The sequence below is a fragment of the Podarcis tiliguerta genome, assembly GCF_965153285.1.
Source record: "Podarcis tiliguerta genome assembly, chromosome: 9".
NCBI lineage: Eukaryota > Metazoa > Chordata > Lepidosauria > Squamata > Lacertidae > Podarcis > Podarcis tiliguerta.
The window spans coordinates 29,030,558-29,056,692 of NC_139542.1; the positions used below are offsets into that span (position 1 = coordinate 29,030,558).

General features: G+C 42.1%; 1 long non-coding RNA gene across 2 annotated transcripts in view; it reads left to right on the top strand.

The window, feature by feature from the left end:
• The window catches only part of LOC310685436, a 142,485-nt gene that overhangs the window by 26,213 nt on the left and 90,137 nt on the right, over positions 1 to 26,135 (top strand). For both annotated transcript variants that reach the window (XR_014515254.1, XR_014515255.1), the window contains exon 2: positions 25,596 to 25,673. This is a non-coding gene — a long non-coding RNA (uncharacterized lncRNA). The remainder of the gene's footprint in view (positions 1 to 25,595; positions 25,674 to 26,135) is intronic.

The following is a 26,135-nucleotide window of genomic DNA, read 5'->3' on the forward strand; positions in this document are numbered from 1 at the left end:
GGCAGTGGAAGACAGGAGTGCCTGGCATGCTCTGGTCCATGGGGTCACGAAGAGTCGGACACGACTAAACAACTAAACCACAACAACGATTGGTCTCACCTTTCTCCCATCACCCTGATACCAGGCACTGAAACACATTGGCCCATTTCCCAAGAGCTGGACTTCTGCACGGGCAACCCATTGTCTTTCCATGAATGCCAGATCTTCTAACTTAGGGCAATGTAGAAGGACGTGATAGAAGAAAAAAACAAACCCTAAAATGTGAAGCCTTAGTATGAGGTTTCAGACTAGGTCGCTTCCAGACAGAGCTAAACAAGTGAATTGATTGGTAACATACTGCCAGAAATGGGCAGAGGGAAGTGGTGGAATGGGCTGGTGTCTTGATGCCAATGACATCATGGAGACGCTGCAAAATAATGGAATGATTCAGGAGCACGGATCCCACACATCTGGAAGCACCCAGTATCACTTGAAACCCCAAACACTTTGCCACTACTAAGCAGCTGGCAGGGTTAAAAAGCACTCAGTTTGGGGAAAGCGTGGCTTCTTGTTTAGCACACGCTTCTCGTGGCTGGAGGGCATTGTTTGTCTGACTCAAGTGAGACAGCCTCCTGAAATTTTACTGACATGCAGGTGGTTGCACAACCCTTTGGTTGTCTCTCTGAAAAGGGTGCAATCCAGCCCTTTGCATCTTTGCTTGGTTATTTAATGCTTTTAACACAAAAGTTCTGCATGAAGAGTGGCTTCAAATGACTTTTGCAATCTAATTATGATTTTTCTTTGTCTTTTTTAAACTGATTATCGCACACTAAGGCGGGCCTTTAAACTGTACTGTTAACTATTTTTTTTTAAAGTGTCTGGGGCTGGTTGTTAATAAAATGAAGGCCATTCCTACTGTTTTCCTGCTTAGGAGAACTTTGCCGGAGTTATTAAATGTGTACCTTCCACAATCAGCTCAGGCTGGAAATGTTTTCCTGCTGCTTTTAAAGAGAGAGAGAGAGAGAGAGAGAGAGAGAGAGAGAGATAAAGAAAGAAGAGAAAAAGCTCATACCTTAAGGACTTGTTACTAGGCAACGGGGTTCCATTTACCAGTTGCCACCATTTCCTTCTTACCGTATTACAGGCCTTATTATTAACATTTAGTTCAGAGAAATTGCTGTCATTATGTGAAGTAACTTCCTTTTGAGGTTACTCATTAACCTTAGGTATTTTACTGTGTGATTATAATTGCCAAATGCCATTGGCATGGAAAAACTCAAGGTATTTGGGTATAGCAGAGCAAGAAAATATATACACACTTTTCAAATTCTCTCCCCCCCCCTTTTTGTTCTATCACCATTAAGCAACAATTGATTGCAAATTGCTAGTTGGGAACACGTCAATTGCTAACAAGTGTGCATAGAACTGTGCTTTAGAAGTGGGTCTCTAACATTTCCACACTAAAGACAAAAGACCCTATTTATTAAGTAGCAAGGCTACTCTCCCCCTCCCCCTCCATCTATGATATTGATATGGGACTTTTTCATGCTGTATTTGATTTTAAAGCTATACTTACTATTGCCATCTGCATGGTTTGGCATAGTTGCTAAGAGTGTGTGGGGCAACCTGGCACATTCCTAATTCAAATCTCCCTCCAGCCTTCTACTTACTAGGTCATGGATCAGCAGAATATAAAATAGGGGCTTGTTCACACTGGGTTTTACTATGTGTTTTGAGTCAAGAATTTCTGGGCATCATTCACATGATGTTTCCCTCAACCAGAATCCACCCCTCCCATTTTTGAGAGTGGCTTCCTGTTTTCCCAGTGCTGGGAAAATCTGAAAAGCAAAGCAACATCAAACCCAATCACCTGTTGCCTGGCTGCAGGGTAGATTGCTGCTCTTTGCCTTCTCTTCTGTTAAGATGGCACCCGAAAGACCTGTGTCAGTGTTTCCAAAACTTCCTGCTCCTATAGACCACTTGAAAATGGCTGATGGTCTTGATGGACCTTTTTACGATTTTTCAGCTTGTTGCAGCCGTTGCAATGCACTGTGGTAGATGCTGTATGACTTTTAATTGTATTTATTGCTTTATTTATTTATTTATTATTGTGTTTTATTGTATTACAGTTTGAATTCCATAGAATTCAATATCTAAGTGTTCTTTATACGCATGTTGCGGATCATCTAAATGCAGCTCATGGGCCACAGTCTCTGCCACCCCCACCTCCCCCACTAAAACGGGTATTAAGGTAAAGGGACCCCTGACCATTAGGTCCAGTCGTGGCCAATTCTGGGGTTGCGGCGCTCATCTCGCTTTACTGGCCAAGGGAGCCGGTGTACATCTTCTGGGTTATGTGGCCAACATGATGAAGCTGTTTCTGGCGAACCAGAGCAGCACACAGAAACGCTGTTTACCTTCCCGCCGGAGCAGTCCCTATTTATCTACTTGCACTTCAATGTGCTTTCGAACGTCTAGGTTGGCAGGAGCTGGGACCGAGCAACGGGAGCTCACCCCGTGGCGGGGATTCGAACCTCCGACCTTCTGATTGGCAAGTCCTAGGCTCTGTGGTTTAACCCACAGCGCCACCCGCGTCCCCTAAAATGGGTATTAGTCAGTAGTTAACACACACCATTGGATCCAGGGTGGGCTTTTTAAGGAGCTGATGTACCACTGTTTCTTTATGTGTGGTGGGTACCACGTCATCCAGGACCCACCCAGTCATCCTATTCTGGCTACCTTTAACCAGCTGGCGGGGTATGTGGTTGGACACATTACTGCAAGTATCCTGTCCATGTTAGCAGGCTTCATCAATGGAACTTGATCCCATAATACTGGGCCAGATGTAGCACTGCACAACCTGACTGAATTGGTCACAATAAGTTGCTAGAATGCAGCACAAGTTTGTCTTTGAAGTATCTTGCAAACTACTTGCAGCTTGTCACCCAACTGCAACACATCCAAGGTTTGCCACATGGAGCAGCTGCTGTGATGCTATGTTTAATGCACTTTGCTTGGCCACTGTCTGGGAGGTCTGGATCACACCTTGGAATAGATGCAATGCAATGCAGTTGAATCTTTAGCACAGTCATAGACTAGTATAAGTAGGGTGGAGTACAATCATTTAAAATCTGCAAAACGTTTGGGAAAGCTAAAATGATTAAAACAGAAGATATATAGAAAAGACTATAAGAATCTAAAAGAAGCTAAAAGAAACTAAAAGAAGGGTTAGGAGCATTAAAAGGATGGGGAAGAGCATAAAAGCTTAGTATATAAAAGGCTATGGATATCAATATACAAAGCATTCTGATGTGAGTGTTCATTAAATCTATTTTGACGAATTTCTGACAAATTTTGAGTGCTGCTATGCAGAACCTGGCAACAGTGTGTGTTGTAGCAGGGTTGGTATCTGAAAGCAGCAGGGAGGTATAGAATTGTCTTGTGCGCCCCGGGTACTGATGGAGTAGTGGGGAGATGAGGCTAATATGAATGTCTCTATAATATAGGCACCCGAGAAGCACATGCTCTATTGTTTCTATTTGTCCAGAATCACAGGGGCATTGTCTCTCCGAGTAAGCAATCTTCCTATATTGACTTTCAATGACAGCCGAGGGGAGGGCGTGACATCGTGCCAGGGTAAAGGCCCTCCGATGCTTTGGGACTTTGAGTGTAGTTAGATATGCCACGGGGGAGGCAGAGTACCTAATGGGTTCATTGGCAATAAAAGTTGGGGTCCTGGCTAGATCCAATTGGTGCTCTGTGTCTGCTACATGTTGTTTAATGAGTGCTTTGGCCTGAACATATCCCATGCTGAGTAGAAGACCTAGAGAGAAGTCCAGGGATGAGATTTTAGTTGCCCCTGCCTGTTTCCATGTGGATTAAAAATTATCACTCATAGTTAGTGGGGCAAGGCCAAGGGGAAATAGAGATAGTCTGAGCCAATAGTTGAGTATGGTCACCCACACTCTAGCCTCCACTTTTGTGAAGCCTGTCTCTAGTCTCAGAGTGGTACTAGAGACACATTTTGGGACTTCAAGGGCTGATCTTAGAAATTTGGATTTTACAAGTTCTAGTGGTGCAGAATTGGAGAAGGGACCCAGCTGGGCACCATAGATCAATATAATGTTGAAAAGGAGAATTCTGATCCTAAACCTCTGCTGCCTTGTGGCTATTCTCATCTGTGAGAAAGGCTTCCAGAGTAAACGATGAGGAACAATGCATACTCGCTGCCTTGGGCGACATCTTCAGGAGAAGAAAAGGCTAGGAGGAAACCCTACACAAATTCAGAGTGGAGTCCCTAAATTGGTTGGATGGTGTCCTGTATGCCTCCTTCCTAACTACCGCCATGAAGCTGGTGCCAAATGTATTGCTCTGCTTTCCTTTGGACCGCATAAATGAGGCCTAGAGGCAGATCTTGCTGCCGGGCAGCTCAGGGCCTCCATACACACTGCCCAGGCTTGCAGCCCTGAGAGGTCACTTTGGTGTTGCTAACACAGCAAAAACAATGTGGGAGGCAGCAGTTACAATTTACCAGCCTCTACAGCCACATCTGTGATTCTCCAGTAGTTTGACTTCACCCCTGGAGGCCTACTCCATTGTCTTTAAAGACAGACAGATGCCAACAACAGAAATACTATAGCATAAATCCCCTATCTATATATTAAGACAGGACACAGTAACCTGCAATGGCCTTAGTGAAATTGTACTTTCACTAGAGGTAAAGATAGAGGACCCCTGGATGGTTAAGTCTAGTCAAAGGTGAATGGGGCTGCGGCGCTCCTCTTGCTTTCAGGCCGAGGGAGCCAGTGTTTGTCCACAGACAGCTTTCCGGGTCATGTGGCCAGCATGACTAAACTGTTTCTGGCACAATGAAACACTGTGACGGAAATCAGAGCACATGGAAACGCCGTTTACTTTCCTGCTGCAGCGGTACCTATTTATCTACTTGCACTTTGACGTGCTTTCAAACTGCTAGGTGGGCAGGAGCTGGGACTGTACAATGGGAGCTCACCCTGTTGTGGGGATTCGAACCACCGACCTTCCGATCAGCAAGCCCAAGAGGCTCAGTGGTTTAGACCACAGTGCCACCCGCGTCCCTACTTTCACTAGAACCTGTCTATCAACTGTGCCTAGTTCATTATAATATTGTTTGACCTATTTGAAAGATTGATACTTACCAGTATGTATTAAACTGAGATGATAGCAGCTAAATAAATAGTATTCTGTATTTGAGGAAAATGTGTATATTGAAGTTGTTATATGTAAGATGGGTTAATGACAGGATGCTCCAACATGCCTCATTTGGCTTGCACCCTTTCATTCCTTGAATTTTTTTGTATTTCCCAGCAAGAGACATTTCTTAACATGTATTATGTCTTTATGATTAATTCTTTTTTTATTTCTACCCTTTCCTGTTCTGACATTGCTTTAAATACTGGATTAGTCTTTCAGGACATCAGGCTGTTAATGCAGAAAATTAGCCACATGTGCTGTAGGTTTTTTCAATCTAAATAAAATATGAGATATGCACTTCCTAAGTAAAATATATTTGGATCCATGCATATAAAATGGATCAAACATTTTAGTTCTGTTTCTGGTGATACAAGAGCCAGCAAGGCTTCTTTTCAACGTTTGGGGCAAGTGCTCTCGACGAAAGTCTTACAAAACCTATTCATTCTTCCCTCCATTTCTCCTTAGTGTAGAAGTACATCAACATTCCTTGTAATTTGATTCTTTTGACAGGCTAGAGCAGGCCCCTGAAACCGAGATTCCCTGGTTGCCTAGCCATGTGACTCAATGTGGGGAAATATATATCATACTCAGGAAATTAGGAAGATAAGTGAGAGAGATGCTTATATTTTCCATTGCCTTTTGGCAAAAAATAAAAGGTGTGCTGACCAAATGCTCATTTTGCATGTGTTTGGGGTCACTTTGATAATCGGAATGGAAAGTTAAGATGGGCTACAGAATCTCAATCTGCTAAATCTTCTAAATTATATTGGCAGAATAACCAATGCCGTAAAGGGAAAGGTCTTTCAAAAAATCCTCTTATATGCGTATAATGGAGGAGATAGTATACAGTGGTAGCTTGGGTTACATATGCTTCAGGTTACATACGCTGCAGGTTACAGACTCCGCTAACCTCGGGTTAAGAACTTTGCTTCAGGATGAGAACAGAAATCGTGCTCCGGTGGTGCGGCAGCAGCAGGAGGCCCCATTAGCTAAAGTGGTGCTTCAGGTTAAGACCAGTTTCAGGTTAAGTACAGATATCTGGAACGACTTAAGTACTTAACCTGAGGTACTGCTGTATTTCGTTTCAATTTTGCAGTTCTCAATGAATAAATGCATTAGAAGCAATTGCACATAAAATATGGTGGAAGAACAATGAGGATACTGCTTACTGTGACTAGGAGTATAGGAAGCTGCTTTATATACAGTCAGACCAATGGCCATCTAGCTCAACACTGTCTACACTGACAGGCAGCAGCTGTCCAGGGTTCATGAAGGAATCTTTCCCAGTCCTACCTGGAGATTCCGGAGATTGTACCTGGAACCTTCTGCATGCAAAGTAAATATTCTACCACTGAGCTATGGCCTTTCTGTAAGGCTGCCTGCTTGAAGGTGGGTCCCTGCCTGTGAAAACTGCTTACCAATGATACCAGTCTAGTCTGATTTCTTATGTTTAGCGAACACCCATTACACACATAAAAACAATAGCAAGAATACTGCTACTAATAGTGGTTTGCATTTCTACTCTCCGACCTTTGGAAGCTAAATCATTTCCCATTCCCCTTTAAGTTTTATTACACGAATTTGTAAAAGGTGCTAGCTGTAATCCAACTGCTCAGAGAGAGGAACGGCAATCAAGCTCGTGCAGAGCTTGTCTGAGGCCCCGGGCAGAAGTCTTGTTAGAATAAAGGTATGAACCTCATACCAAAAAGCAGCCACTTCCTGCCAAAACCTCCTGGCCAGCTTAGGCCTCTGAGGCCCAGGGCATATGTACCCAGCTGCCCCCCTGCATGGGCAATTATGCCAGGCATCACATTTGAAGTTGTAGAGTGCATTGGCAGCTGTGGCATGCCTGTCACTTCATAGCCATGCATGTTAGGAAGAAGAACTGAAAATACTTCTCCTTTCCTTATGAAGCTAATCTTTTGGCACTTTCATTATCTAATCTTTGGCTTGCCAGTAGCATGCAAAGTGGATAAAAACCAACCTGAATGTTGCTTCTGTTAGGTCTCAGCTGAATTCCCCCCCCATAGGGTAACAGCATTGATTTCCTGCTATTGGGTTGTGAAGGGTGGTGGGAGGGGAGAAAGAGAGAGAATAGTCTTGTGACAGACTATCTCAATTTAGAATGGGAGATATTGCTTTCAATCTCACTTGTTGTTAGATAAGTAGTCCCCAATATTTCAAAAGCAGAAAGGTATTTCAAAAACAGGCACAGGGTCAGGCAGCAAAACTATTGCCTTTGAACCATCCCTCCATCTAACAAACTGAAAATAGTCCATCGCAAATGGAAGGAAGGCTAGATCCTCAGGATGCATTTAAAAGTATACTGGCAACCCAAAACTATTCCTGATGTTTGCCAAAATTGTCTTTACTGCTTCCCTACAGAAACACAAAGATTGTTCAAGCACAGTTTTTGTAGGAAAAGCTTAAAAATAATTGCTGTTATTAATTATGTTGCTTTTACCTGCCTCTTGCAATGCTAGTATACTACAAATGCGATCCATCTTTAGAACTTTTGCTGAAACTGTCTTTGAAGCAGTCATAAGCTTGACAAATGATATTGCTTACAAATGTGGAAATTGTGAGTGGGGGGGGGAAACTTATATTCCAATAAAATGTGGTATTGATCATGGTAGATGCTGGAATGTAGCAGGAGCAAAATGGATAAGGTTACAGCCATGCTTTGAGGGTAGATAAATAGTGTGAAAACATTCACACATATAGTCCTATGTTCTTTTAGGTCTTTGTTTTATTTCTGTCTCCAGGTCCCCCGCTTTCCTACTTGGAAAATTCAACACTCTCTTAGACTGCAATCCTTTCCACTTTACTGGAAGGAAAATGCACTGAACTCAATGGGGTCTGCTTTTAAATAGACATAGGGTAGCATTGCTGCAGAACTAACATTGCCAAAAAGTATATCGGAAGATTATGCAGTTTATATTTTCCCTGAACTGTTTGCATTTTAAAAGAGTAATAAAAACTGGTAGTAGTGTATTGCTTTGCTTGTTTTCAGATGATAGTTTTGAGTTCTGTATTTGCCTAATTGTTCTAACAGTGAAAGGTGGCAGACTGTATGGCATGAGCTACTTACCCTTAAAATTGTATCAAGTAAATCTTTCCTCTCCCACTCCCACCATGGAAGATGCTGATCCAGAGTGATTTACTGATTTGGTCTAGGAGGTTAACCTGTGTTGAGGCTTAGCTGCAAGTTTGTTTCCTCAGCAGTCTAACTTGGAGTTTATCTGGTTCACATCAATCCTTTAGTTTTATAATGAAACAGTTTATTTGCTTGTGTGCAAATTGTGTTTTCTTAGACAGAAACATAACAGACTTGTAAAGGGGCCAGCCTTTTGATCATTTCTCATCTGGAAGTGCAAAATCTCCACTGCCATTCTGCACTCAGTCATTGAGCACTCTAGAACAGGCTAATAATATTACGTTACTTCTCCTGCATGCTTTGTTTCTGATTGCTATTCTTTAAGAAAACATGTTTTAAAGTTTGGTTGAGAAACTTTTTCTCTTGTCTATGGTAGAAACAGTGTCAAAATTCACAAGCTATTCTTTGAAACCAGACCTTTTGCTTAGCAATGTAGCTGGCCACTTCTAATTCTTGTTTACATGCTTTATGCTGTTCTGCAGATGGAGAGTTAATGTTTATTTATTTATTTAGGCATCTGTATGCCAGGGAGACGTACTCCTCTTTCAAAGTGGTTAAATACTTAACAAAATTCTTGGAAGTAAACCAGGGTAAACATGGTAATTATGGAGGGTCCCACCCCCACCTTCCACGGGACTTCAGCATATTTCAACAAAGCAAGGCATGCCATGACAAAAAATAAATTAAAATAGGTCTTTAATAAACAAGATAGGCAATAGGAAATCATACTGGTCAGGGCTTGTTTTTCTGGCAAAAGGCCCCTACTCCAACCTGTTGCAACCACCTATAGGTCCGTAGGGACACCCCAATACAGGAGGCCCCATGTAGGAAAAGAACTTTAACATTTCTGTTTGACTGGGATCCTTGCCAGTGGCAAAGTTCAATGTGCAGTTTCCAGTAATTTTCTGGTATTATTCTGGTTTGGTTTTTTTTGTTTGTTTGTTTTTGATAGACCAGGACAAAAGCATTTGACCCAAAGTCATGTTTCCTGATTTCTGTCATTTCTCAAGATGTGAGTGAAGGCTGCTGAGGGACTTTGCGAGTTGGAAAACTGGTGTTACCTCAGAGCCACTGATGTTTTCTTTTTTCCCTTCTGCCCTGCCCCAGGCTCTCCCTTCATATCCTGTCTTGTGCCTTTGTAAGTCTCATACTTGGATGCAATTCATGTTGATTATTTCCCTGTGCAAACAATGTGTGACTGTTCTTATGCAACCAGCAAACAATTTTATTGATTTACTGGTTGGGACATTAGGTGTATAACGTTCTATAGATGCTGCAATACTTCACTAGCAATGCTGTCTTTATAATGTTGCATGTCACCCCAATCTCCGAGTAGTGAGAGCTTCCAGGGGTTCTAGGCTCTTAGTCAGGGTGGTGTCTTTATGATATATGATTTATTTACACAATATACGTGATCCTTAGGTGGAGGTGGCTGCTTTTTGGTATGAGTTTATACTTTTATTCTAACAAGACTTCTGCCCTGGGTCTTATTTCTCCCATAGCTGCAGCCTTGGATTCGAACAGCAATCAAACATTGTTCTCAACTGTTCCTCTGACTCTATCTCCAGCTTGCGGCTTTTATTCTCACACAGAGCCCCCTACCTTTGTTTCCTGTAATGGCCCATCACCCAGGCTATCACCTCTACATAGGAAACTACTCTGGCTTATATTTTAACACTTTCCAGATCCAGGGGTTAGAAGGATCTCACATACAGCCTATGTCCTCCCTGCCAAACTCATAACAATAATTTATCTTGAACATGTTTTTTCTTATGGTACTGTTACCTCATTAATGAGGTTTGGGTTCTTTATGTAAATTATTGTAGGGCTTGGCTGTGAACTAGGATGAGTGTCATGATAGATACCGAAATGCAAGTGGGGGATTTTAAGGGGCTGGGTTTGGGTGCATCTGTTGCTGCATTCAGGTGTGGGGTATTGCATTAGCTTTCCAGATTATAATGCTAGCAGTTCTGTCCCATTTTCTAATGTTCCTTCATTATGTCATGTTGCTTTTTGAGCAATATACTGGCATGTCACCCTAAATTTCATTCATACCAGTGAGTGTGGTATGGCCCAACAATGAACGTCATTGGACAATGTCACTACTCCCTCACCCTTTCTGTGGTTCTGTTCACCCATGATTCAGTCGTAAGAACTGCAGGAAGGAGCAGTTTGCTGATATACTGCCCCGAATTTCGTCATTTTACTCTTGCAATTTTCTGGGTTAATGGTATTGCAAACGTATTATTTCAGGAACCAATTAACACAGAATTGACTGCTAAACGTCCACTATGTTCTGCTGACTTTCCAGAAGTGATTGTTAAGCTATTAGAAAGCTCAAATATAATATAGAAATAAATAGGGAAATATTGGGGAAACAGAATAAGCTACCATGTAAATGCACCCTACATCTCCTGTGCCCCAATTTCCTCTGGATATCATGCTGGCACTGTCTGCACCCCACTTTCTTCCTTGTGGTGTTGTCCATCTCTCAACTACCCCTACTGCTACCAGCCACCACCATCTGTTTTCCCCACCTTTGGCATATTAATAGTTCACTGTGCCATCATTGTTTTGTATGTACCATGCCAATTTCATGTGCACCAAAATCACATTGATGGAAACCAAGTTGGGAACAAAAAGTGTCAAAGACATAGCCATGCTACCTCACATTCAGCTACATAACTTAATCAAGAAGCATCAGACTCTCTTTTTGAAATGCATTTGCCAATATTGTTCATGTGGGTGTTGAAAGAAGAGGTTTATTGCTCAGACTGGACATCAAAACACTGCATCTGTTTGTGAGACCACCAATTTAGGAACTGGTCAATAGGGTCTGAAGAATTTGAAAAAGAAGCCCACAACCTGTTGAATATTTCATCTAGTGAGTGAATCATCCTGAAGAGGCTGACTGTACAAGTTGTCTAAACCACAACCTCCTGTGGTATCAAAACCACTATCTGACTTTTAGAAGACATCTGAAGGCAGCCCTGTTTAGAGAAGTTTTTCATGTTTGAAGTTTTATTCTGTTTTTAGTCCTCTGCCGGGAGTCGCCCAGAGTGGCTGGGAAAACACAGATGGGCGGGGTATTATTATTATTATTATTATTATTATTATTATTTCAGCTGAGCTGTAATCAACCAACTCCACTCCAGTCATGAGTTCCATGAGATCTAACAGGACATAAACAAAAAAAAGGGGGGGGGAAATTGCATAATCTTCTAGTCAAAGGAAATCTGCTGACCTCAGTGTGAGAATTCAGCTTTTAAAACTTAATTGGAGTTTCTTAATTTTGCCTGGATTTTCATGATAATTAAACAGAAATGCTACAGAGTGATGAAAGCACTTGCAATTGTGTAGAGTACTTTTAGGCAGATGTTGGCATCGGTTGATAATAAGTTTGTTGATAATAAGTGGCAACTGTAGTAATCATTCCTATAGTGCAGGGATGAGGAACTATTCAGGCCAAGGGATGCATTACTCAAGTGCAAAAGTATTGAGGACACATTCCTGTAGTGGGTGGGATCAGATCCAAAAGTGGGTGGGACACACCAGACCCACAAACGCAATCACATATACATGCAAAGAAAGCTGTTTCTCATGGAAACAAAGGCATATATTCAATCGTTCGTGACCCCACTCAAGTTTAACATATTTTCTTCATAGACTGTGAAGTCCTGACTATGCAAAAGAATTTGGTAATCCCTGTAGAAGAACACAAATACAGTGGTGCCCCGCAAGACGAATGCCTCGCAAGATGGAAAACCCGCTAGACGAAAGGGTTTTCCGTTTTGGAGGTGCTTCGCAGGACAAATTTGCTATGGGCTTGCTTCGCAAGACGAAAATGTCTTGCGATTCCTGGGTGTTTTTTTCCGCTCCCTACCCCCTTTTTCTAAGGCACTAAGCCGCTAATAGCCTTTTAGCAGCTAATCCGCTAATCCGCTAATGGGCTTGCTTCGCAAGACGAAAAAACCGCTAGACGAAGAGACTCACGGAACGGATTCTTTTCGTCTTGCGAGGCACCACTGTACCATGAATGCGGAGCTGTGCTCTAGCCCCACCTTGCAGTTCTTCAGAGCTTCAAACTTAAAAATGCAATTGCATTGCCAAAGTGCTGCAAGCGTGCAATGGAAAAACATCAACACTTTTTGAAGAAATACAAATCTAATATATCGCTGCTTAAATGTTTTCTCCTCTGCTTTGATATTCTTGCAGAGAAAGGAGCTACAGCTGCACCCATTTCAGGATATCAAAACCTTTCCCCCTCTTAGCTTCTCGCTGTGTACCAAATATAGGGTTATGGGTTCTCCACCTCTCCTAAAGTGCTTAAAAAAACCCAAAAACTTTAAAGGGTTTTGGAACCTGTATCTCATTTCCCCTCACAATGCCACTGTTGTTCCCATTTTGCAGGTGGAACACTGAGGCCAAAACTGTAATGTGTAATGCTCTGCTGTGGATTTACGAGTGGATCATACTGGGACAAAGGTAGTTGTCTTTTATCAGACACTTTGTTCACTTAATCCAGTATTGACTCTGACTGGCAGTGCTTTTCCAGTCAGAAATCTTTCACACCGCCTGCAACCAGATCCCTTTAACTGGAGATGTCAGGGAATGAATCAGGGACCTTCTGCACACAGAGCATATGCTCAGCCAATAAGATATAGTCTCTCTAGCAAGTAACCAGTCCAATGAGGGAAGGTTGGAGAGGACACGAAGTGTAATTAATAAGAGAAGAAAGCTGTTGTTTGAATTAAGGGGTAGATTGTTAGCACTTATCTCACCTCTCTCATGGTGCCAGTCCAGCCCGAGGACCCACATGACAGAGTCTTTGATGGTTTTGCTTCAGAAAAGCCCATAAACACAGGTTGGTAGAACCTGAGCAAGACTGGACTAGTTAGGAAAGGAAAATTACCTCATATGGCTTGAGAGTGCTGCCTCCAGCTTAAATAGGAATTGTCTCGCACAACAAGAAGATTGCTCCTGAATTCCTCCACCTATCCACATAGCAAAGGGAGGCTACTAAAACATTAACAATGGAAATTTATTTACTGTTATTTACAAGGTTTCCCACAGAACCGTTGTTTTGCTTTTGTTGCAACTTCTTGGCCCATCTCGCCAACTGCCTCCTTTTCAGCCACCCAAGCATTGATTATGAGATGGGAACTTGGCATTTAAACCTGCCAATAAGGGTCATGTTTCCGTTTTCTGAACCTTGGGAGCCTTCACTGCTCAAGTTTGCCTGTTCAGCATAGTTAGCTCATACGTTTTAAAAATATTACGAAATGCTTATACAGTGGAACCTTGGTTTTCGAATGTAATCCATTCCGGAAGACCATTTGACTTCTGAAATGTCCGAAAACTGAAAGCAGAAGCCTTAATAGGGAAACTCAAAACGGAAGCCCTGTAGCACGTTCGGTTTCTGAAAATCGAAGTTACTTTCTGGTTTTTGGTGTTCGGAAGCCAAAACATACGACAACAGAGGCGTTCGGGAACTGAGGTTCCACTGCATTGTAAATTGTATGCCCCAACACAGGTGTATTGTATCGCCTTAGTGACAGCGCCTGATGTGAAACTTTTTGCTACTGAGCAGATAAGCCATCTTGTTCTAAGGTGTGGAAAGAACTTCAAAGTCAGTGTTTTTCAAATTCTAATAACTATGCACATTAAAGAAAGGCAGTAGACTGATGACTACCTGCATCACCATTGATGACATGATCTCATTTGCTATTCAAAAACAATTTCCTTTATAATTATATGGACACAGCCATTGTGTTACAAGAATGGGTATCTATGCTCGTCTAGTGTATTATTAAATGAGCTTAGTTTTGCCTCATGATCTGTGTGAGAGCATAGCCAATGAGAAAGTGTTTCCTGCAAAGTCTTCTCACTTCGTCGCGAAGGTGTAGGGAACATCCCTTGCTTAGGAGACATTCTCTTTGAATTGTGACTTTGGTCAAGAGTCGTATGAAACTTAGAACTGCTGTTGACAACTGAACACTTTATTATAGGGGAAAAGATCCTCTTAGGAATGCAAAGTCAATGATTTCCTCTGTGAAGAATTTCTTATGCACATCAACACACCAGCATTTGATGCTTAATCCTTTAATATGATTTTTCTACACCCATTTCAACGTCTTTAAACTGACATTTTTTAAAGGGATGAAACAGCTTGCTGGTCAAAACATAGGAGGTATGTTTAAAGGTGGAAGGCGTCACTGCAATCTTTTCATATTATAATTACTAAACTCTTTTGTTGGACCTTTTATGTAATTCTTGTTCTTGATTCACTTAAAAACTTAGTAGATCCCTTACAACAGATAAAATATTTGGGTTCCTTCCCAAAGCCAATTGAACCTATTTATCGGCTTGTATTACAGCAGCATTGACTTTGCCCTGTTCCACAAGAAAACCCTCCTGTCAGAAACAATTTCAAGTTTTTGCTGTAATATGGATCCATAACACCCATAATTTCTATGAGATAAAAGGCAGGAGAGGACCTTGTTCTTCCATAGTAGCGTTCATCAACTTTGAATCCACTCCATGGTTAAGGGTGATCAGAGTTATAGCCCAACAACCTCTGGGAACCCAAGGTTGAAAAACACTGCTCTATAGCTGCTTTTGCCAGCCTAGTGCCCTTTGGCATGCTGGCTTGAACTGATGAGAATTCAAGTCCAAAAGAACTGGAGAGCACCAGGTTAGTGAAGACTGCTATAGAGTAATGCAAATGCCTTGTGTGGCATGGCTGCTAATGTAAACACTGGGTCAATAGAAGAGGCAAAGCAGCACCAATGGCAAAATTAGCCCCAGTATTTGAAGGTGGAAATGGTGGTGGTAAGTCTGGCCTCCAGAAGGATGCCAAATGTTGCAACTACTTCTTGCAGAAGGACTTAAGTCCAGTCATAAATAGTTCAAAGAGGGAGAACAGAACCACACAACTGAGCTCTTTAGCCACCTGTTTATGTGGGTAATGCTAGCACTGAATCATGTTCATTCTAGGGTATGAGAAATGCACTTCTAATCTTTGCAATTCAGCAGGTTTAGATGCAGCTGCAGTAGGTAGGAAGTAATCCTACAGGCTCGGGGATGTGGGAATGAAAGGGTTATCTTTCATCTAGGTGCGAAAGCACACCCTACATTAGCCGGGAGGCACAAAGATAATAATAGCATGGGAGGATGGCAGCCTGCACTCTGGAACGGTTTATGAGGAGGAAGTCCGCAATTACATATTTCTGGGCAAACATTAACCAAGACTGAAGCAGAGTTTTGTAGGAAAACAACTGACTGGAACGACCAGTAATATAGTTGTTGAGCAGACTGAAAACATTCATGTGGCGTGAAAAGCAAAGTTGAGAATGCTTTGAGAGACAAAACAAAAGGCCTGATAACATTTACCAGACTTGTAGATTTTTCTGCTGAAATATACTTCTGTCTCCTGCTCGTAGTTATTGCAGGTAACTCAGGATAATTTAATGAAATGAATGAATAAAACTAAAGCAATACATCAGTTGGTTGCCGTGCATGCAGATTTGCCTTAAAGAGCTGCCTTCAAACAATGAGTTCACTTTGTAAAAAAAGAAAATAAAACCACCATGATCATCTCCTACATGCTGGATTTACCCTAAGATAGTTGGATGGTGCCTTGTATTCCTCCTTTCGGCAACTCCTGCAGCCAGGCTGGTGCCAAATGTGTTGCTCTGCTTTCCTTTGGACCACATCAGCAAGGTGCTGAGAGGGATTTGCATTCCAGGCATCCCAGGGCCTCCATACACACTGCCCTGGCTTGCACCTTGGGAAGGTCACTTTGGTGCTGCTAACATAGCGGTTTGACTTCAACCCCACAGGTGCACTCCATCATCTGTTGAGACATACGGATGGCAACAATAGCACTAGCAAGCTCTGTGTACCAAACTCTGAATTTTAAGTACAGTGGTACCTCGGGTTAAGTACTTAATTCGTTCTGGAGGTTCGTCCTTAACCTGAAACTGTTCTTAACCTGAAGCACCACTTTAGCTAATGGGGCCTCCTGCTGCTGCCACGTCGCCGGAGCACGATTTCTGTTCTCATCCTGAAGCAAAGTTCTTAACCCGAGGTACTATTTCTGGGTAAGCAGAGTCTGTAACCTGAAGCGTATGTAACCTGAAGCATATGTAACCTGAGGTAGCACTGTACTTTGCTGGACTAAAATGTTCAAAAAGGCCAATCCACCAGCCATATAATGCACTAGAATTGTGGAGTATCAGTGGTGTGGGAAAGTGAAATGATGTTCAGTTTATATAACTCCAAAATGGATCAGGGCAAGGATGAGACCTGGCTCTAAATAAGCAGACTTGCAGAGCCTCAAGGGTCATCATGCAAGAGACTTTAAACCAGATGATATGCATTGCCTTCTATGCCTTCCAATAACAAAGATGCAGGTAATATCTTCTCAGCAATGAGCTCCTAAATTAGTGCAAAAAGAATGAAATGGTTGGGCAGCTCCTCTACGACAAAAGCCATCAATTTTAACATAAGCCAGTGTCAGCTGTAATCTTGCCTTTCTATACTATGTGTGTGCATTCAGTGCTGGAAGGAATAATTATTTACGGCTGCTGTGACTAAAGCACCAACAGCCACCTGCCAGATTTAGTAAGGCTCACACAAGGCTATGACATTAGAATGGGCAAAATGGGCTGGCCATAGAAACTGAAAAGGTCACCTGTTAAGGAACATGGATCTGGAGCTTATTAAGTTGGGAACAACTCCCATCAGCCTTGACCATTGGCCATGCTGGCTAAGGCTTCAGGGAGCCTTGACAGTTCTGACTACTCTCGTAATTCATTTAATCAGGTGGGTCTTTTGAATGGAATTAGTGATTCTCAAGAACGGATATGAAATAAAAGTCCATCAAGTTTGTTACCGCTCGAGTTCCTGAAGCAGAAAACCCAATAAACCTCTCAGTCCTGAAAATAGTCAGGACAAATTCCTGGGTTCAGAAAACTAGTTTTTGGAAAACACAGGATTCTTTTATTTAAGTGTATGGCTTTTGTACCTATTTCTAGTCGGTAAGTCTTGGAGTTGTAGTAAAAGGTAAAAAAGAAAAAGAAGCTTGACCTGTAAGCTTGATGTCTCAGGAATGTAGAAGCAGTTGTAAAACATGGATTGCCAGTGGGGGATGGAGAAGAGAAATGTTGTGGTCTTCGCAACTGAAGCAATACACATGGCTGTCTAAATGGGGGCCGTCCTAGGCCCATTAAGCCTAGAGTCTAAAATTACGCCGCTGCACCACTAAATAGAAAAAAAGTCATATTGATGAGTGGTTGTGGTTGTGCCATCTGGTTTTCTCTTCTATAAATTCATCAGCATCTCTACCCAACCATCTTTTGCTCTATCTGAATATGGGGGGAAAAGATGTGATTGTGTCTAATTGTTAACAAATGTGGACTGTTCCCTGAGTCTTCCATCTGAGTTTAATTCTGACAGAAGGCTACACAGAGGTATAATTACCTCAAGACAGATCGACCATTTAAGCACATATGACACAGCATAGCTTTAATTAGAGTAAATTGGCAACGTTTGTATTGCTGGTAGTTTGGAGGGGCTGTCAGATGCATATGCATATTATTTCCTGAGAGACTTACAATTGTGGTAAAATCAGATAGACCACTCATATTTGTATGCAGATAGTGAGGCTGTGATATTTATGAATTTTAGACTGCTTGATATTCTACTTGTTTGAGAGACAGTATGGTGTAGTGGTTAGAGTGCTGGACCTAGGAGACCAGGGTACAAATTCCCACTCAGCTATGAAGCTCATTGAGTGACTATGGGCCAGTCACTGTCTCTTTGCCTAATTTACCTCACACGGTTGCTGTGAAGATAAAACAGGGAGGAAATGAGAGGGAAAACCACGTATGCCACCTTAAGTTCCCTGGAGGAAAGGCAGGATATAAATAAATAAGTTTGTTTGTTATCACTTTATTATATTTTATGTATGTAACCACTCTGGGATCATTTTTTAGTGATAAAGGTTGGGATACAAATGAAATAAACAAATAGATAAAAATAACTGGGTGCTACTAAAGAACCGGGATGCGGGTGGCACTGTGTTTTAAACCACAGAGCCTAGGGCTTGCCGATCGGAAGGTCAGCGGTTCGAATCCCCACGACGGGGTGAGCTCCCGTTGTTCGGTCCCAGCTCCTGCCAACCTAGCAGTTCCAAAGCACGTCAAAGTGCAAGTAGATAAATAGGTACCGCTCTGGCGGGAAGGTAAATGGCGTTTCCATGCACTGCTCTGGTTCACCAGAAGCGGCTTAGTCATGCTAGCCACATGACCTGGAAGCTGTCTGTGGACAAACGCCGGCTCCCTCAGCCTATAGAGTGAGATGAGTGTGCAACCCCAGAGTCATCTGCAACTGGACCTAATGGTCAGGGGTACCTTTACCTTTACTAAAGAACCACTGACTGAGGTTCTATGGGTTTAGGCTTCCATTTCTTTCTTCCCAGTCCCATGTTCTGTGTCAGGAGTAGGGGAACTTCAGGACTGGGGGCCAAATGAGGTTACCGGTATGGTAGTATACATAGTCTCTTGCAACCAAAGTCTGAAAAAAATTACGGTGCAATCTTATACATAACTTCTCTGAAGTAAGTATAAGTGGGTGGGTATAGGATTATAGCTGTAACCATCTGAGCTCGGTGGAATTTATGTCTGCGTAAACTTGCTTAAAATTGCTGTGCATTCTTCTTCTTTTGCACTGATTTTAGTTCCCTTAGTTTTTGCATCTAGAAAATAGAAGTTTGCATGGCAAGTAATGAAGGGAACTAAAAGATCGCACCGTAGGTCTTATGCATTGACTTTTGAAGGCTTATTTTGTACAGTATCTTGATAGTGTGAATTGTGTGTGTGTGCGCGCACCACATATTCACAAAAGCAACAATTTCCTTTTAGAGGTCAGGGAACAAGGCTGTACTGCGTGATTAGCAGAGTACATGTTTCTTATCAAAGGCTTTGCAGTTCAGTTAATGAAGCCTGCAGCGCAGTCAGCAAAACAGTTTGCTGGACTAGCAGTATTTTGTAAAACTCAACTACCCAATGGTATTGAGCTGAGTTATTGCAATTAGTAGCAGGATCTATTAAGTCCGCCTCAAAATCTCTTAATTATATGGCTGACTCATCAAAATGCAGCTCGTCTCACATCTTTTTATTTTAAAATACTGAATGAGCGGAGGCTGATTTCAATTTCCAGTGACTTCTATGCTGGTTTACGTCCATTGATTTCAGTTAAGTATACTTTGGAACAGTATGTTCCCATGGGGCCCTAAGATGTTGTGTGGTTAGCAGAAATTGTGTTCTATCTATGGGATTGATAAAAATACAAAGTGAGACTAGTGGTCAGTTTTTAAAAGGAGAACTACTGGGCCTGACTGAAAGTCATGTTGGATATATGTAGAATATATTGCAGTGGGCTGTGATGGAGGAAGATGTTAGGTCAACCCTGCCCAGCTTTCCTTAATAGTTTTATTCTGTTTTTGTATTTTAGCAAGTTGTTAAGTGAGTTTCAATATAGTAATAAATCATAGGCAGTTGGTGTGTTCCAGTGGATTCAAACCAGAAAAATCCCCTGATAACCTACTTTTTCATTCATCCTTTGGCACAAACCCTAGTTCTCATGCCATACTGTAACTCAGCATGTAACAAATCCTAAGTGTGGACAACTGTAACTAATTCAATTCTTATTTAGCCCTGCTTCCCCTCCCTCTGTTGTTTCCACCATGTTTTTTACTGTAAGCTCCTCAGGGCAGGGAACTGTCCTCGTGTATGAGCATGGCACCTTCACGCTCCTCATCATATCATTTGGCTTGAACTTCTTTAGTCATCCATGAACCAAATGGGTAGCATCTGCCAGTTTTACGGTATTTAATAGCCATTCTAACATTGATACCATGGGCAGCAAAAGGAAAAAAAAAGAGGTGCCAGTACTGTAACAAAAAAAGCCCTGTGTTTTAATTTTACTCAGAGAAGCCCCTTTGAGATTCATGATCATAACTAACTTAGGTCCATTAATTTCAATAGTTATACTCTGAGTAAAATTGAGTTGACTACAAGGAACAAGACTGAGGAACAAGAGCTCACCCCGTTGCGGGGATTCGAACCGCCGACCTTCTGATCGGCAAGCCCTAGGCTCTGTGGTTTAACCCACAGCGCCACCTGCGTCCTGACTTTGATATGAGTAATGGCTAATTTCATATTGCCACTATAAGAATGAAAGAGAGTGTAATATTCTGTACTTGCAAATTGTTTCTCTCATGCGAAAGCGAGGACTCTAAATTGCAGCAAAATTAGATGTTACTCAAGAGATGTTGGTAAGTCTCTTCTTTGAATGGCCAAAGGGTTTCCTCCCCTCAACATAGGAACTCTGGGCTTCCCAAACTGCCCTCACAACAGGTAGACCTTGCACAGGAATGACTTCATCGCCAACTGAAATGCAGTCACAGCAACTTTTTGCTCTTAATGGACATATAAAGAAAATACTGCATCCACTTCAAGCTGTGCACATGCTGTAAGAAGGCAACGTAATTATTTGTGCTGGAATTGTACCCTCGTTATTTACTTTGCACTGCTAATGTGTTTCCTATCCTTTACAAATTTGTTCTGGGAGTTGAAATGATCAGCAGTCTATGGGCAAGATTGTGCTGCCTCTTAAACCACTGTGAATTGATTGGCTTTCAGTGAAGCTATTCTGGATGGATACCAGACAACTGGCTAAAGCATTTGGCCCTGCACCAATGCTTGTGCATGAAAAAGCTATGAGCAGGTAAAAGACAAACTGCAGTGTGCTCAGAACCAATGTAATATGCAACAGACCTGACTTTTTGTTTGAAATGACACTTCTCCTCATATCCCTGTGAAGTCATTTGCAATGGATTAGATTTCATTCTTTCACTTGCAAGGAGGAAGCATATACTGTATTTATGACATTGGCTCAGACATACAGGATTCAGAGCAGCGATCTATTGCTACATGTCAAATGCAGAGGCCTCAGGAAGAGTTTTGAAGCCTGGAAGGTTTTTTCTTTCAAAGGGAGAGAGAGTTCTCAAATCCTTTGTTTTATATACTTTCCCCAACTCTGTGTTAGCAGAGTTTAGTATGTGCCACAACTTGATAGTGAGCATCTAATCCCAAAATAAACTATGAACTTTTAAGAGATTTTACCTTTCCTTTTAATTAAAGTGCAATTTTACAATACTGTTCCAGAGTTGCAGCTCTTTTGATGGTGGGTGAGGGGGAAGGACGCATCAGGAGGCATCTTCCAGAATGGAGGGAATGTTTGGTTTTGCAATTTCCTGACTTAGAAAGAGAAATGTTTTAGAAGAATGAAATGAAATTAACAATTCCTTGGAAAATACTATTTCCCCAGCTGAGCAGCTGTGCTCTTAAAATTATATTTTATTAATGTTTATAGTATAACAACAACAAAATCAACCAACCATGAATTAATTCACTGGTACAGGTAAAAGTTACAACATAAGGAAGTTACAACAGAATAAAAGGTCCCTTAAAGAAAGATTGAAGGGTGGTTCATTATACCAAGACTCTGAAAGATAAAGAAGGGGTTCAGGGTCACAAATATTTCCAGAAAAAAAAATCATATCTAGGAAAGATAACGTTCCTTTCAAGCTGTTTATTCAAATAAATGATAAAAGTCCACCAAACAGTGTGAACGTCTTCCAGCTCTGCATCTCCCCAAAGAACTTTGAGATATGGAGTGAGTTTTTCAGAAGGGCTCTGTGAAGAGCTTTCTAAAACCAACCGCCAGGGGTGATATTCCTTGATCAGCCACCAATCAGGCAGCAAGAACATTACAAGAGGTTTCAGAAAAATAGATGGATTATTCCCGTTTAAACCAGTTAAAAGGCATGGGGCAGAACTGGGTTGAATCACAGCTCTGACGATGGTGCCAATTTCTGAGATGTTCAGAAATTTGAACGTTCCACCCAAAGGACTGGACCACAGGCCATGGCCAGAAGTGACTTTTATGCCCGATAAAAGAGCACATAAAACACAGAAAGCATCAAGTAAGGAAATGTTGGGGAAACGGAATCAAGTGCTATCTGAATGCAGCCAGAGATTCACTCAACATACATCAACAGTGGAAACACATAAAACCATTAAAATATATCCTTCCAAGAATCCTCTTCATAAAAAAACGTAAAAATGAGCATGTCAATGGAAAAGGAGCAATGGTGCCAATGGGAGCTTTTCTCAGGATGCAAATAGCAGCTGTGGGGGCCCTTTGATGTGGATTAGGACAGTGGTGGTGGGGAAACATTAAGTTCTTCCTGTCTTGGTTCCAAACCAGCTTTTTTATTTTATTTTTAAAAACCAAACAAACCCAAGCAATTATGAATTGAACATTTGCCATCATGTCTGTTTTGGCCCCTTCATAAAACAGATATGTGGAGGTTCTCTGAATAAAGTTGTCTGTCCTCCCAAATGTTTTGGGGGAGGATGTTGAAGCTGATGACTTCCCTAGTGATTGGACATTTCTTCTTACTAGAATGCTAAGAACATAAGAAGAGCCTGCTGGATCAGGCCGGCAGCCCTTCTATAACCCAGCATCCTGTTCTCACAGTAGCTAAACAGATCCTTGTGGGAAACTTGCAGGCAGAACCTGAGCACAAGACCATTCTCTCTTCCTGAAGCTTCTAGGAACTGGCATTCAGAAGCATCATTGCCTCCAACTGTGAAGGCAGAACATAGTCATCATCATCACCCAGTGGTGTAGCGTGGGGGGTGCAGGGGGGGCCGGCCGCACCGGCCGCAACATCTGGGGGGGGGGGGGGCGCGCTCGCACTCGCAGCTCTCTGCCCCTACCTGGCTCACTCACTCTCTCTCACTGCAGTGCTGGCTGTGCAAATCTGATCCGAGCCGCCGGGTCGCCGCCCACTGTGGAGGGGAGGGTGCCAGGCGTGCGGTGCGGAGAGAGAGCGAGGGACTATCTGGGGGAGGGACAGTGCAGCGGGGGGCGCAAATTACTTGCCTTGCCCCGGGTGCTGACAACCCACGCAACGCCACTGCCACCACCATCCGTAGTTGCATTAGAGCCATATGCATTATTCCAATGGAAGAAGACAACATATGTATCTCAATGGGTAAAATGTACTTTTTCCTAAGATAAAACTGGCTATCTGGGAAGTGGAAGTCACATGTGATTCTCCTCTTATTCCATCTTTTGAATATCTAAAGTATTCCAGAGACTTCCAGGACTCTTTCATCTTCTGTGGTTCAGTTGTTGAGCCTTTCCATATCAACAGTTCTCATTGCTAGTTCTTAAACTGACAACAGTACTACATTTCACCCCAGTCCCTTTAGTCCATAATGTCATCCAGTTAATGTGTTAAAAACTTCCAGATCTTGATGATACGGCATCTCAGCTTTGTATCATCAGCAAATTTCATGAAAACAATATATTTTGTTTGCAAAGGCCATTGATGTAATGCATAGAGCCATAAGAAATGCCAATACTTAATTTTCTCCAATATGAAAGTTTCCATGTCAGCCCATTACTGTAGTAATGCAATGGACATGTTAAAGGAAGTAGATTGTTTTCCAGGTGAAATATTTTGACAACGAGCCATTCATGGCAATGAGAATGTGCCTCTTAATCTCAGGGTTGTGAGTTTGAGCCCCACATCGGGCAAAAGATTCCTTCATTGCAAGGCGTTGGACTAGATGACCCTTGTGGTCCTTTCCAACTCTACTATTCTATGATTCAAAAACATCTTGTCTATTTCTCTTGTGCCCAGAAAACGAAGAAAATCATCTGGGGAGCTGTCTGATCCCGACAGATTGCAATTTTAGATAGCTGGTTGTTGTTGTTTTGAAAGCTGTGTATCTAATTTTGTTATCCTTGATCATAAGAAGCAGCCGTTATTGGACAATAACGAGCCAAAGTGTATTAATGACTCTACAAAAAAAGAGAGAGAATGTCAATATATGGCCAACTCTGCTTCTAAAATCAATGAGTTTATTCTGTTGTCCTTTGGCTCTTCCCTGCTTCAAGTTCTGTGATTCTTTTAAATCTTTGGTTGCCCTAAACTGTATTGAGAAGGCTCTGGCTGTTTCCCTCTGTGGCGGATGAGGATGATGAGCCTCGTAATGTTTGTGTGCCCCTATCTAGGCTTTGGCGTTGTTTACAACCCCCTCCCCCACTTTAGAAAGGCCTTGAAAACAGCTGTCTCCTGGGCAATGAAATGCAGAGCATGACAGACTCAGAAAGACAAAGGAGCCTTTTACAGTTAAATGTGACAAAGGAAGTAAAAATGTTTTGTGGGAAAGCGGGATTGGAAGGAGATTTTGCATGCAGACAGGCACTGAAATTCACATCAATTTCAAAAACACTTTTGCTAAATGTCCCCCCCCCCCATCCTCTGCACAAAGCTAAGAAGCAAAACTACACAGCAAACATTGAAGCTTTGCAATGTCACTGGAACCTGAGTGGAATTGCTAACTGATTTTCTCTCTCTTTCTCTGCATTCACACTGTATCACAAGTCTGAAGCCAGACCTTGTTTTCCTGAGGACAAAAAAGAGATCCTTTTGTTGCTGTTTCCCCCTTAGTGTCATCTCTTGCAGTTGCCATGGTAGCCAGCAAGTATCCTTTCAGCACAAGTTATTGGGTCTCCGGAAGGAAGTGCTCCATTGCTGGGCCGGGTCTGCTGTTTTTATAGAACCTGTTACATAATGCATTCTATTAAAGTTTCCTCTTGCTGTTTTATTGTGCGAAGGGGAAATTAAATTTGATGGCTCCTAAAAAGCTTGATAGAGGATGCCAGGTGATTATTATATATTATATATACAGTTCTTTGTGTCAATTGCACACAGCAACAATATTTCTGTATGGTGTTCAAGATGGACAAATATACATTAGAGCCATTGGCAATATTTACCTGCGTGCCTATCAGAAGAGGAAATTGAATTCTAAGCGGGGCAAGTTCAAACACTGTAAAAATGCACAGTGCTATATCCATCTGGAGAACCAGAGCAGCTTGCAACCTTAGCAATTTCAAAGAGAGGGTACATGTGTTCACAATGGTTTTCTGTTTTCCCGGGTCCAGGGAATTTTCTAACAGCACTCCATGGGAATATAAAGTACTTCTTACAGCTCAAGGACAAAAATAAATAAATGATCCTATAACCATGGCTTTCCCCAGCCCCACTGCAATCTCCATCTTTTTTGGTCTTTTCTAGGCAGTTGTACATCTTCTTGCAAAGTGCCAGCCATGCACCAGAGAAAGACAGAAAAAAGGGCGAGGAGCTGCTTTCAAGGTATGTTTGTTTATTTGATTTATATCCCACCTTCCAAGGAGCTCAAGATTCCATACATGGCTTTCAAATAAGCATATCAGTCTTTTATTTTCCTGAATTATGGTGAATAAATGGCATTTGCTTCTGCACAGTCAGGCAAGGAATAATCATCAGCTTGATTGATTAGTGTCATTGCTTATCGTAACACACACACACACACATGCGCGACTGGGAATAATCTAGCTAGTTTATAGAGGAAATGAGACTTTGCAGAAGGCAAGTAAGCGAGCTGGATAGCTCCTCTGTATTGGTTCCACTCAAGCTTCTAAATAAAAAGAATGTAGCTCCATTGCAACTAAGGGCCTGTTCACACAAAGATACTCTGATGGCGTATGGTACAGTGGTTATGTGCCCAAGCATCTAGCCAGGTCACAATTCCTTTCCCGAGTTCCACATCATCATCAAAGCGGATTGACCGGGAGT